We start from the raw sequence: 13,158 nt of genomic DNA on the forward strand, positions 1-13,158 counted from the left end.
ATACTCACAGTTTTATGACGACTTTTATGAAAACCGTACAATGTTTTATAGTATACTTGAAGATATCCATAAAGACAGATTCTAATGTCGAATTCGTTTATTCCCGACGGTGCACTGCACCGGTGTAGCAATTGACACCGGAAAAACGAACGGTTTCGGTGCAATTTGTTGACAGATTATGATGGTATTAGTAAGAGCGCGGGAGAGCGTCAATGAAAACAATAAATGATATCAAAAATAAACATAATCAATGTTTTCATGATTTCCGTGATGAACAAAATTATTTTTATATATTTTTATTTTTTACTTTCTATATACAATTGAACAATTTTAAAAGTTTTCAATAATCCACTTGTACATGATAAACTTGTAATGATAAATGTTACTTAAAATTGTTATCAGATAAATTATGTAGGAGTGTTAAAACATTACTCCTACATAATTTATCTTCTTCAAATTCTTGTAATATCATAATTTTTCAATTAAAAGTTACCGTTTAGAATTTAACAATTTCCGTTGCCCAACAAAAAAAATTGTTAACATACAATTGTAAACGATCTACGTGCACAAATTTAACACAAAAAATGTTAAAGGCAGTTCAATAGAAAACGTTTAGCTACAACGTAAAAAGAAAAATAAATAAATGCTTTTTGAAACATAACTTTATTGAAACGCAACTCATAATAAAAACGCTTTAACCATCCTTTAGTGACATTTGTTTGACTTTCAATGTAATTGAAAAATTCAATATTTGTTGTAAGAAGAAAAAAATAGAATTAACGGTTTTGGAAACTGTTTGTACCTACAAAATGTTACTTCAGTAATATGTCAGTCCAATTTGAATTAATAGATATTTATTCTATTCTGGGCTTATCAAAACTTTATTGCGTCATTTTTTTCATGTATCATTGATCACCATGCGACAGAAAATTCTAATGATTAAAATCATTAAAAGTAGTCCATATATTTGCGATAATCAAAAAATAGTGATGGGAAAAATATACGTAGATTCAACTTTTTGAAATTTCATGTTACCGATAAATTTTTAAGATTCCTCAGAAGTTGAAAGACGTGATAATCATCGATCAAGTTTAAATAATTTTTAAACGCACAGATTTGCTGTTTTTAAATTTAAACATCTCAAAATAAAGGAATATCCTAGAAAACCAGTGTGTGGATTTTTATCGCGAACCACTGAATGGTCCATGCTCAGCAAGTGATACATTCGCGAATGTAACATTTCATGAACCAACATGATCGGGAACGCTCCCCGAAATGCTGTTCATTCTCTTGCCCGGTTCGATACGAGAGCGCAATCAAGAGAGAAGATGTTCGATGACGCTAATGAAAGCGATGCATTCGGTAAGAATATTTTATTGCCATAATTCTTTTTTTATTGTGGCTACACAACCTGCAACGTCATGAATACAGTTAAATTAAATAGTATTTCACGTTTTTAAAGCGAAAACGCATTAAATACTGATGAAAATAACGATTATTCACAGTTGCCCCAAGCCAACGATGAGCGATCATCGGTAAGTGTTACACTTAGCGATGCCCGCTCATCGCCGCAGCTTGTTTATATCGGAGTATCCTATTTGTGTTCCTTCGTGAACCATGCGACTCGACGAGAGAACATACACCGCTTGGTAATTGAAACAGAACCAACAGAAGGGAAGAAAAACTGCCGAGTGGTTCACTGATCACTTTTTCGTCCAAACACTGTAGAAAACTGTTTACCTAATGCGCAATGCCGAAGAGAAAATCATCATTCCTACCAAAACAAAACCACGGTACAAGTTCAGCGATATGCATGTATTGGTAAAACTAGCTTTGTACCTGCTACACCGAGCTCAATCTGGGTGTAGCATTTTCTTGCACCGGTGCCAATCGAGTGTCAAAACGGAACAGTACCTGCGAATAAACGAACGGTTTCGGTGCAAGTTTGTTACACCCGGTGGCAAAGCGGTGCAGGCGGTGCAAATAAACGAATTCGACATAAGAGTAAACAAAACTTTCCGATGTATGTACACTAGAGTGGGTCATCGTTTATATGGAAAAGAGAAAAATTCAATGGTATCCCATCAGATCAAAGCTTTTTTGATCCCATTTCAGGACCCAAATAAGTGTGCAAAATTTGGGCACGATCGGTTATGTCTACGTTTTGCGCATCGCGTTTGAAGTTTGTATGGGGCTTTACATGGGAAAACACACTTTTTTGCATTTCTCTCATAACAAGCTCGAATTTTTCTAAAATCGTGTAACCGTTAAAGTGAAAACATAGCCTAGGGTGCCCTGAAAAACTTTGTCGAAGACCGCGAAGTGATCTGATGCTTGTGAAAAAAGTTATAGCGTTGGCATTGCTTGGCGAAACAGCATGATTTTGTTGCTATTGTTATTCCTTTATATGTTAAAACATAAACACATGCATGCGGTTCGTTGGTTATAACTTTATTCACAAGCATCGGATCGCTTTGCGGTCTTCAACAAAGTTCTTCAGAACATCCTAGGCTATCATTTTACAGTATCGGTTAAAAAGTTTCAGACAAAATTTTTCAACTTATGGCTAAAATGCAAAAAAGTATGTTTTCCCATACAAAATCCCATACAAATTTCAATTGCAATGCGCAAAGTGTAGACGCAACCGATCGTGCTCAAATTTTGCACAGATACTCAGGACCCGAAACGGTGCCAAAAAAGCTTTGATCTGAGAAAACGCTTCCGTTGATCCACACTAATGTACACCTTCTGGCAATCATTATTACCACAATAAAACTGTTAAAACTCTCAACAGATGGCGATCCGTTCGATTAGTAACGACATCTGTTGGTGGAAAAGCAGAAACTACGACACTGCTAGGTTTATTGCGGTCATCATAAAAGTAAACTTGCTTTCGTTTTATTTTCGCTGATTATGGTCGTCGCCATATTGAAGAATTAGCTAACGTGAATGGAAAATTGTTGATTTTGCTTAAAAAAGCAATGAATTGATAGTTTGCCACCATTTCCATAACATTCTTACATAAATAAACTCTCTCTGATGAGTTTTCTTGTGGTTCGAGATAGTTTTACTAAATTGACAATTTGATTTATTTCATTCCAAGATGATAATATTCACTATTTTCGAAGCGCATTAATTTTATGATTCTGCAACCCCAATATTCACGGTAAAATTGAATGCGCATAAGCCTACCAACACAATAACTACTAAAATATTACTTTGAAATGATTGCTTTCTATTTACGAATGATGTATCCTCCTGAACTTTACGTGCCATCGAAGAAGCTTCTCTACACCTTGAGCTGTCATAGTTTTTGTTGAAAAAAAAAACAACAACAATCGAGAATGGAAAATTGTTCAACTAGGTTTTAAAACGGGTTTATTGCTACTCTTAATGCGGTTTGCAAAACCTCTCCGAGAGTGGTCCACTTAGCCGGAAGATGCTCTTAAAGAGGTTATCAAGAGGTTTTGATGTATAAATCAGTTTTATTGCAAGTTTTATAAAATTGTTCATGAAGATCTCTTCTAGAGCCGAAAAAAACTTAAAATGTTAATTGGGTAGGAGAAATCTCTTTAAGAACTTTTGGAGAAATATTTGAATATTTGACTGGAGGATCGTCAGTAAGAATTCACGTAGGAATCGTTGAGAAAACTCTCGGAGAGATCTCTGGAAGAAGTGAGCTCCCTAGAAGACCTACAAGAGAAATACTTTTAATATCTCTAGAAATATTCCCTGAAAGTGCTCCGTGGCCATTCATAATAAACAGACAACCTGTAAGACATGTACAAAATCCTGTAAACAAATTTAAACGCCGCGGTTCAATAACATATAACATATTCCACTTGAGAGCCAAGGACTTCTCGACAACTTCGCTGATGAGTGATGATCCGAACTTCCTAGGACAGCAGAATAATGAGATTTTACGTATCAAATCGCTCGTAGTAGTGAAATTGTGCATAAAATTTTACACCATTCGAGAATTTCAAGAATCATGAACAACTTTGCTGAACATACGAACTGTGCAGGTGATCAGGATCATGATAAGAAACATTTAAAATTACCCAATATCATCACGTAATGCTGGAGTTGCTTACTTCATTTTCCACCTTCCAAAGTCATAAGCTTTCTGTACAAATTTGATGAAGACATGAGCTTTTTTGGTAGTTCATATAATAAAGGATATCAACAATTGTGTATTTTCTAAACACAATGGCGCCATACAGCGGTTAATTTACGCACTAAACACTACGAAAAAAATTGATTTGGTACACATTGCATTTTAAAAATTATTGCTGAGTTTGTTATAATTTTGATGTAATGATGATTAAATCACATATTCATTTATTGTAACTGACTTTGTTAGAACCTTGAAATAATACAAACTAGTTTTCGTACCGATTCCAACAAATATATCTAAATATAACAAACCTTGATATAGATATCAACCATTGATATAATTATGTTATGTTTTTGTTATGCCTTTCTGATCGGGTTACCTCTGAATCGAATCTCAAAATAAGTTTTTAAAAATTCATAATCCTTACATCAATAGTTCAAATTACACTCTTGTGAAGTCAACTTTGTTTTTGTATTACATTTAATTTGAAAAGTTAGCATTTCTCGGGAAAATTTATTGTTTATGTCATTTTTTTTTCATACGTTCCGCGGGCCGCACAAATGTTCCTCGCGGACCGGATGCGGTCCGCGTGCCGTACGTTGGGCAGCCCTGTTCTAGACCCCCCGTTCTAGACCCACCGACCCGTCAAATTGAAGGGAATGGTCCAAAGTATCATAGGGCAAAATTTTAGACTTACTATTTTTTTTGTTATAAAGTTGTTCTACACAACACACCGTGTTGGAAAAACATAATTCAGAGATAATCGCGTTTAAACGTTCAAGTATGCACTACGCGCCCGTAAGGGAGCGAGGCGCAAAACGCTATATCTTTGCTTGTACTGGTTGAATCTCTATGAAACTTTGACACAGCATTCTTAAGAATTCATGCTTTATGATAAAAGAATTGAAAAAAAAAATATTTTGTGCTCGACCTCAATATATATAAACCCTTATTTACACATTCCTCCAAAACTTGCAATTCCGCTTTTTAGGTAAGATTTTGCCTGCGTCTCCACATGGGTTATTTCCGTTAGAGCTCGCAAAACGAGAGTGAATAACACACAAAAATAGATCGCTATCACGACACTCCTTTTTTCAGATCGCTATTCATCGCTGGATGCTGCTGGTTATTGCTGTTGTTGTTGTTGCGGTACAGACTGCAGCGACCTTAACCTCATAAACCGAAAAAGGCAATCGCGCGTAGAGAAGGAAGCGAGCTATGTAATGCACAGCATTTTGCTACATTGGGCTAGCAGTTGTTCTTGGTCGAACCGAAAGGGCAGCCTGCAACAGAAGTGTTGCTAGCAGCGTTGTTCCTTCCTAGTATTCTGTTATGTTATTATTATACATATGCAGCTGCATCCTCGAGTGCTGCAACCCTGTGCACTGTACGGCCTTGACAACGCTAACACTTTGAGAAGCACGTGGTTTATGCAGTAGAGCACTGGCTGCTTATTTTCTTCAATGTGCATACACTTTCGAACACTATCCCCAATCAATTGCCACTCTCTTCGGTGAAACTTTCTATATCGATGTTAATCTTCTCAACCACGATACTTCAGCATTCATCGAAGACTATCGATTAAACATAATTCCGATGAATACCCAATGTTCGGTAAGACCGTGTTTGTTCTACTTCGAGTATGCACTGCAAATACAGTTCGTGGCACTTTCCACTCGAGATGTCACGCACAATTAAATCCGATTACAGTACGTACATTGTTGCTGTTTGCAGTGTATTCATTGGACTACGTTTGGAATCGTCGAGCAAACAACATTCATCTGAGCCATGAATGAGCCATGCTCTATCAGCACATAATAGCAGGCTAATGTAGCACAAATTTTTCGATACTTGCGACCTCACTTAAGAACACTGGATTAGAAGAGCAGCTTTTTTCCCCCATTCATACATTTCGCACAAAACCAATCCAGAACTAAATTCGCTGCACTTATGAACGAGCACGTGCTCCACACATCGACTCACCTAATGGATATTATCAAATTCTAAAGAATTCAACTCTTCACCATCCGCTCGTTTCGGGGCAACACTTGATTAAATTTTGCAGAAGCGCACCGAATTCGCAGACGAAAACGACAGCGACGGCAACGACACTACACCACCACAGCTGCTAGAGGTACGGAAGCGCGTGTGTTCTTGACGAGAGGTGCGGAATTTATTTCGAAGACGTCCTGCCTTGACCGAGGCTTGCGTGAAACTCAACCGAGGTGAGCTCGCCCCGATGGGTGGCAGCCCCCTTATCTGGTCTGGTCTGAGAATCTGCTTGTATATACTAACAAAGAGAGATGTTTCGAGAGAGGATCACTCACACGAAGCTGAGATCGCCATTCTCTTTTGCAGTGCTGAAAATTTCATTTCGTCATATCTAAATTCAATCACCTACAATTTTAGAAGCTGAACCTGAGAATATGGTATATGAAAAACTTGTGCGGCTAAACCAGTTCTGCAAGAAAGTCACGAAAAAACCGCTATTTTTCGAATATTTAAGGTAAATGTCACGGACTATCTTTGAAAAATGGCAAATGATATGCACCGTGAATATCATTGGCATTTTTCGAAGGTAGTCCGTGACATTTACCTTAAATATTCGAAAAATAGCGGTTTTTCCGTGACTTTCTTGCAGACCTGGTCTAACCGCACAAGTTTTCCATATACCATATTCTCAGGTTTAGCTTCTAAAATTGTAAGTGATTGAATTTAGATATGACGAAATGAATTTATCAGCACTGCTCTTTTGAACTGGTGCAAAAAAAAAAAAAGATGAATGTTTCAAAATTTTGGACAATAACTGCAGCATGTTCTCAATAGATTTTGCGTAGATAAAACTTCTGCATGCCGGGGCCCGTGGCGTAGTTGGTCACACGTTCGCTTCATATGCGGATGGTCATGGGTTTGATTCCCAGCCCCGGCACTTGCAATTTTTCGTCAGTTGCTTTTCCCCCGAGAGCGACTGACACTGACCCTCTTCTGAGCCCCATGGCTCAAACGGACCCGGATACCTGGACATCGGCGAACTGCTACTCATAATGGACCCGCAATCGGACTGGAAAGGAACAACGGCCATCCATCATCATCCTTGTGCTCATCATTCTACTAGGTATAAAGTAGAAAAAGTGAAAGCAGCAGAAAGGCAACCAGTTCGATAAAGTAGAATAGAATCTAGGCGCTGTACAAAATGTAAGTGCAGCTGTCAATTGAAATTGCTCACGTAGTGCCCCAGTACAATAGAGCTGTAAATTAGGTTAAGTGATTAAGAAAAAAAAAAAAAAAAAAAAAAAAAAAAAAAAAAAAAAACTTCTGCATATACAGGGGGTGGCCAAAATGTTTGGGATAGGCAACTTTTTTTTTTTCTCTCACAAAAAAGTACAACATGCTGTAACTTTTCAGCTAACAACCACCTAAATTTACAGTCAGGTTTTTTTACGCGAGGGATACGTACCGCGTAAAAAAAAACTCAGTTCAAAATTCGAAAAACTGCGTAAAAAAAGTCTCACCATTTCTCGACGAATCATGCAAAAATAAGACGATGAAATTTTATTTTGTATGGAGTTTTCATTTACGCGGCCGCGTAATGAAAACCGCGTAAAAAAAGACCTGACTGTATTGCAATTCGCCCGAACTTCGAATAATGGGTTAAGATCGCAACCTTGCTGGTCATACACGGGGCAACCGACGACGGTATGGTGACCATTTTTCTTAATATTTTTGTTGAACCATATCCGTTCAGTTTTCGGAGTGTAGCACTTTCGATTTCTCGCTATTGTCGGGTTTTCACTCTCACGTGTTGCAAATGACGGTAACAGAATTTACTCAATATTGTGTACGTGTAGTCAGAGTATAGGGTTTTTTTTTGCGAGCGGTCCTTTGCTCTCTGTTTTGGACGTTTCGAGAGATCTGCTATCTGTGTGTTGCGGAAAGGCATAGAGCTGATTGAATATTTCCGAGCAGAAACCGGTAACTCACTCTCACGTGCATGTGATGGTTGAGCGGAAAAAATCTAGCGATGAATTAAATATTGGTCAAATTTAATTTTAGTTTTGTTCTCTCTGGCCCAAGTAACAATTCCATTGCTGATTGGTTTTGTTCGATTTTTGTCAGAGTTTTATCACAGCAACAATTAAAACTCACAATTTTATGACTACTTTTATGAAAACCATTGATGAAAATGTTTTATAGTATACAGTAGACGTTCGATAACTGCAACATGTTTACGTTTCACTTAGCGAACGAAATTCGGTAACTGCAACGACTGACAGATGTCAACAAGTTGTCAAACGACAAGAAATAACCGTGAACGTGATATGACTGTCCATTTGGGCTAATATGGCGCACCATTTTGACGTTTAGCGGTGCGATAACTGCAAATTTGTTGCACTTACCGGACTTGCAGTTAAAAAGCATAACAGTTAAACCGTTTGCACCGACCGAACGTCTACTGTACTTGAAGATATCCATATAGCCAGATTTTAAAAGTAAACAAAACTCTCCTATATGTAAACCTTCTGGCATTCATTATTACCACAATAAAACTATTTGAACTGTTTGCTCGATTAGTAACGACATCTGTTGGTGGAAAAGCAGAAACTACGACACTGCTAGGTTTATTGCGGTCCTCATAAAAGTAAACTTGCTTTCGTTTTATTTTCGCTGATTATGGTCGTCGCCATATTGGAGAATTAGCTGACGTAAATGGAAAATAGTTAATGTTGCTCAAATAAGCAATGAATTGATAGTTTTTCGCCATTTCCATAACATGCTCACATAAATAAACTCTCTCAGCTGAGTTTTCTTGTGATTCGAGATTGTTTTACTAAATTCACAAATTGATTAATATCATTCCAAGATGATAATATTCACTATTTTCGAAGCGCATTAATTTTATGTTTCTGAAACCCTAATATTCACGGTAAAATTGAATGCGCATTAGCCTACCAACACAATAACTACTAAAATATTACTTTGAAATGTTCGCATTCTACTTACGAATGATGTATTCTCATGAACTTTACGTGCCATCGAAGAAGGTTCTCTGCATCTTGAGCTGCCATAGTTTTTGTAGAAAAAAGAACAACAATCATCATAGCCTCTTTTCGAGAATAGAAATTTTTCAACTAGGTTTCAAAACAGTTTTATTGCTACTCCTAATGTGGTTTGCAAAACCTCTCCGAGAGTGGTCCACTTAGCCGGAAGATGCTCTTAAAAAGGTTATCAAGAGGTGTTGATGTATAAATCAGTTTTATTGCAAGTTTTATAAAATTGGTCATGAAGATCTCTTATAGAGCCGAGCAAAACTTAAAATGTTACTTGGGGGGGGGGGGGGTGTGATTTAATTGGGTAAAATAGAAACAAATATAAAATACATTTGTTTTTGTAATTTTTCATGATTGAACCATATAAATTATAAATTAGTTCATATCTGATAACGAGTCAGTTGAAAAAATAAAACGATTCGGAGCAAATATGGCACAAGTATTATATAAGGTCTTCTTCAATCTACATGGTGTGCCAAAAAAAAAAAAAAACTTTTATGCTTTTGTTTGACTTGTACTTGTTTGAGGTTGAACAAGTCGTTATTGATGCACGGAAAAGACTGATGAAAACATAATACATACCCCGTTGAGGTCATTATAGCCTCGTCCCAGCAACTCCTATCAGTAGCTCACCGTGTCACTGCCCGGGCTGCGAGCAAACTTAGGGGAGATCGGGTAACCAATCCCGGTGGTACCTTTGATCGTAGGCTGATAGGGAAGGATGGTAAGGGTTCGCTCATGCAAACCTGAGCGCCTGTTCTCCAGGAGGAGCGGCTCACAACAGCGTCTGTTCTCCAGGTTCTTCATGTTGTTATAGAATTCTTGAATTGCAACGGAAACAGAATAATACGAACCGAGACCAATGGTAACGACGCTAGCAAACAGGACGTGTGATTGGAAACTCGGTACGTGAAACTGCCAATCTCTCAACTTCATCGGGAGCACCTGCATACTCGCCGATCAACTGAAGGTCCGCGGATTCGCCATTTTCCCAAATGCATGCAGCTTTCCCCAATTCATGCAGCCTTCCTTATCGTTACTCCTAGAGATCTCCCTCTGTCTTCTCTACATATAGGGAATCGCGCTACTTGGGCGGTGGCTTCTATATTCGTCTGTTTTCCACTATAACTCAGTCAATCTTGAACCAATTGACACAATTCTTGGGATGCGGTGCGATAGGTATAGTATCTACCCGTGTACAAAATTTCAAGTCAATCGGTTCAAAATTGACCGAGTTACAGTGGAAAACAAACGAAAATAACAGACGAAGAAAACCACCGCCCAAGTAGCGCGATACCCTATAACAGATTCTGATTTATCGACCGTATTCTATATTTAACATTATCATTTTATGGCTATATCGGTCTTTTTCTACTCAGAGTATAAGGGAGTAGATATCAAAGTGGATAATGAAATGATAGATATGATAGTATTCGCTAAGTTGCGAACAAGTATGAAAATTCATAGAAGGTGAAATTAGGCAAGTAGGCCGTGTATTGATCGATACTATCATATCTATAATTTCATTATCCACTTTGATCTCTACTGCCTTATACTCTGAGTAGAAAAAGACCGATATATTAAGTTAAATATAGAATACGGTCGATAAATCAGAATCTGATATAAAAAGTTTGGCTTTAAAAAAAAGAAAAGTGTTCTAATCCAATAAGATCGAATAAAGCTAATAGGAAGAAAACGCCGCGATATAGGCATAAATACCCCTATGAACGGAATGCGAATTCCGAAAAAGCTATCGATCGATAGAACTTGTGATGAAAACAGAACAATACATAGGCAGTCGGGCGCCTGAAATTTTTGCCAGTCTTGGTAAGGTGGTATGAACTACCAACCAAGCCGATCTGTTTAAAAGCACAGGTCGTGCGGCAGAAGATTCACGCATTTGATGTATTCGTTCAATACATGGCCTACTTGCCTAATTTCACCTTCTATGAATTTTCATACTTGTTCGCAACCTAGCGAATACTATCATATCTATCATATCATTATCCACTTTGATCTCTACTCCCTTATACTCTGAGTAGAAAAAGACCGAATTAGCCATAGAATGATTAATGATTAAGTATTCATAAGTTCATAGCCATCGCTAGAACATAAACGGGTGGAAAAGGCCGTTTCCCTCCCTTCCAACTTTCACAGCAGTGTCAATCTAACGTCTACAAGTTATGCCCCTTCTCCTTCAGAGTAATCAACACACAATCTAAATTATATCCCCTATCCATAGATCACATCACCGACCAAAGTTGACTCCCAGATCTCACATCCTCATCCGTGCTGGTTGTGGGGACGCAGAGTGCTTTCGGTCTCTGGTAGCAACAACCATCACACTCTAACATTCCTTTCCCTTCCCAACTGACTGAAAGGACTTGGCCGGCGCCGATATTGATCCAAAATGTGTAAGCTGCCTAAATTGTACTTCTAGATTAAGTGGAATGTCCCAGCTTTTATTCAGTTCGATCTCAGTGCAATGCATACCAGACATGTACAGTCAGTCTAAGCTAAGCTAAGCGTCAGCATATGCTACATTGGTGGACTCCACAAAGCGTGTCATCGATGTCGATAGCTGCAGGCTACGCAGTAGGCCTGTCGAATTTTTAAAAATGTTCTCGGATTCTCAAGTCCACCCCCATATTTTGATTGACATCCTAAAAGAAGCAACTAATCAAAATTTCAGCCAAATCCATTGAAATTAAGAGGTGCATCCAATCAATTTCGTGTTTTTCGACTATTTTTGAACTTCAAAAAATCATAACTAGAATAAAAACTTCTCGAAAATTGATTCGTTTTGCACAAATTGAAAGATATACTTGTTTGCTACAAGTTCTCTGAACAACGTATGCCAATAAAATTAAAGGAAACATACAGTATCGGACAATAAAAATGCACCAAAGCCGTTTTCCCATACAAACTAGTCAACTTTGGATTGTCATATCTCAGTTATGTCTAAACCGATTGTTTTCATTTTTCTGTGACGAACTACAAAACATTTCAATTTACAAAAACTATTGAAAAAGTTCAGTGATAACTATTGATACAAAATAATTGAATTTTGAATTTTGACAATAAAAATGCACTAAGACAAAAAAATGGGTAGCTAAAAATGCTGAAGTCAAATCACTATGGTGTCTTCTTCGGCAAATATGTTTCTTGTGTAATGACCAATAAATTTGCTGAAGACACCATAGCTATCTGACTTCAGCATTTTTGGCTACACAATCTTTTGTCTTGGTGCATTTTTATTGTCAAAATTCAACCTATCTGTAACTTTTGTATCAATAGTTATCACTGAACTTTTTCAATAGTTTTTAAAAATTGAAATGTTTTGTAGTTCGTCACAGAAAAATGAAAATAATCGGTTTAGGCATAACTGAGATATGACAATCCAAAGCTGACTAGTTTGTATGGGAAAATGGATTTGGTGCATTTTTATTGTCCGATACTGTATGTTATTTCAGTTTTTACCAGAAATACCTTAAAAAGTTGATTTTTTGATTGATTTTGTCTTGGATTTTAAAACGGCATCATATTCTCTAATGTTTGGTGGTTATTTTCTTCTTTAACAACAATGCTGTAGGAGTTGAGCAAAAATTATTAAAATTCGTGGAAGCCAAATGTTTCCACAAACAGAGAACATTTTGAAAAAAAAAATGGACAGGCCTACTACGCAGCTAACACTAGGCCCTCTCTGAAGCAATGCCTTCTTGGTGGTTCCTGAGAGACGAATGGTTTGGCGACAACGGAAATGTTGATTAGTGGGAAAGAGTAGTCCTGGCTTTCACTTTTGTTGTAGAAGACAGTCCTTAACTCCACACTACCTGGACTTCCCTGTACAGGGATCAGTTGAGCAGATCATCTCCCCATGGTTTAGAAGATGAAAAAAAAAGAAGAGGTAAGTTAAGCAAATTCTGATTGCTGGGGAAGTCGACGACAGGAGTTATCGTGGCGCTGATATCGACACTGGTCAAACTACGCCCA

At 37.6% G+C, this 13,158-nt stretch overlaps 1 protein-coding gene across 4 annotated transcripts in view; it reads right to left on the minus strand.

The window, feature by feature from the left end:
* Positions 1-13,158, minus strand: part of LOC109423298 (snake venom 5'-nucleotidase) — a 123,354-nt gene that overhangs the window by 35,711 nt on the left and 74,485 nt on the right. Inside the window, exon 1 of one of the 4 annotated variants that reach the window (XM_062854200.1) lies at positions 6,101-6,346. The exons of 2 other annotated variants lie outside the window; for them this stretch is intronic. The gene's annotated coding sequence lies outside the window, so the exon portion shown is untranslated. Of the gene's footprint in view, positions 1-6,100; positions 6,347-13,158 lie in introns of those variants that run through there. One more of the 4 variants, XM_019698225.3, reaches the window with a different exon arrangement.

Source organism: Aedes albopictus, chromosome 2 (assembly GCF_035046485.1).
Source record: "Aedes albopictus strain Foshan chromosome 2, AalbF5, whole genome shotgun sequence".
Classification (NCBI taxonomy): Eukaryota; Metazoa; Arthropoda; class Insecta; order Diptera; family Culicidae; genus Aedes; species Aedes albopictus.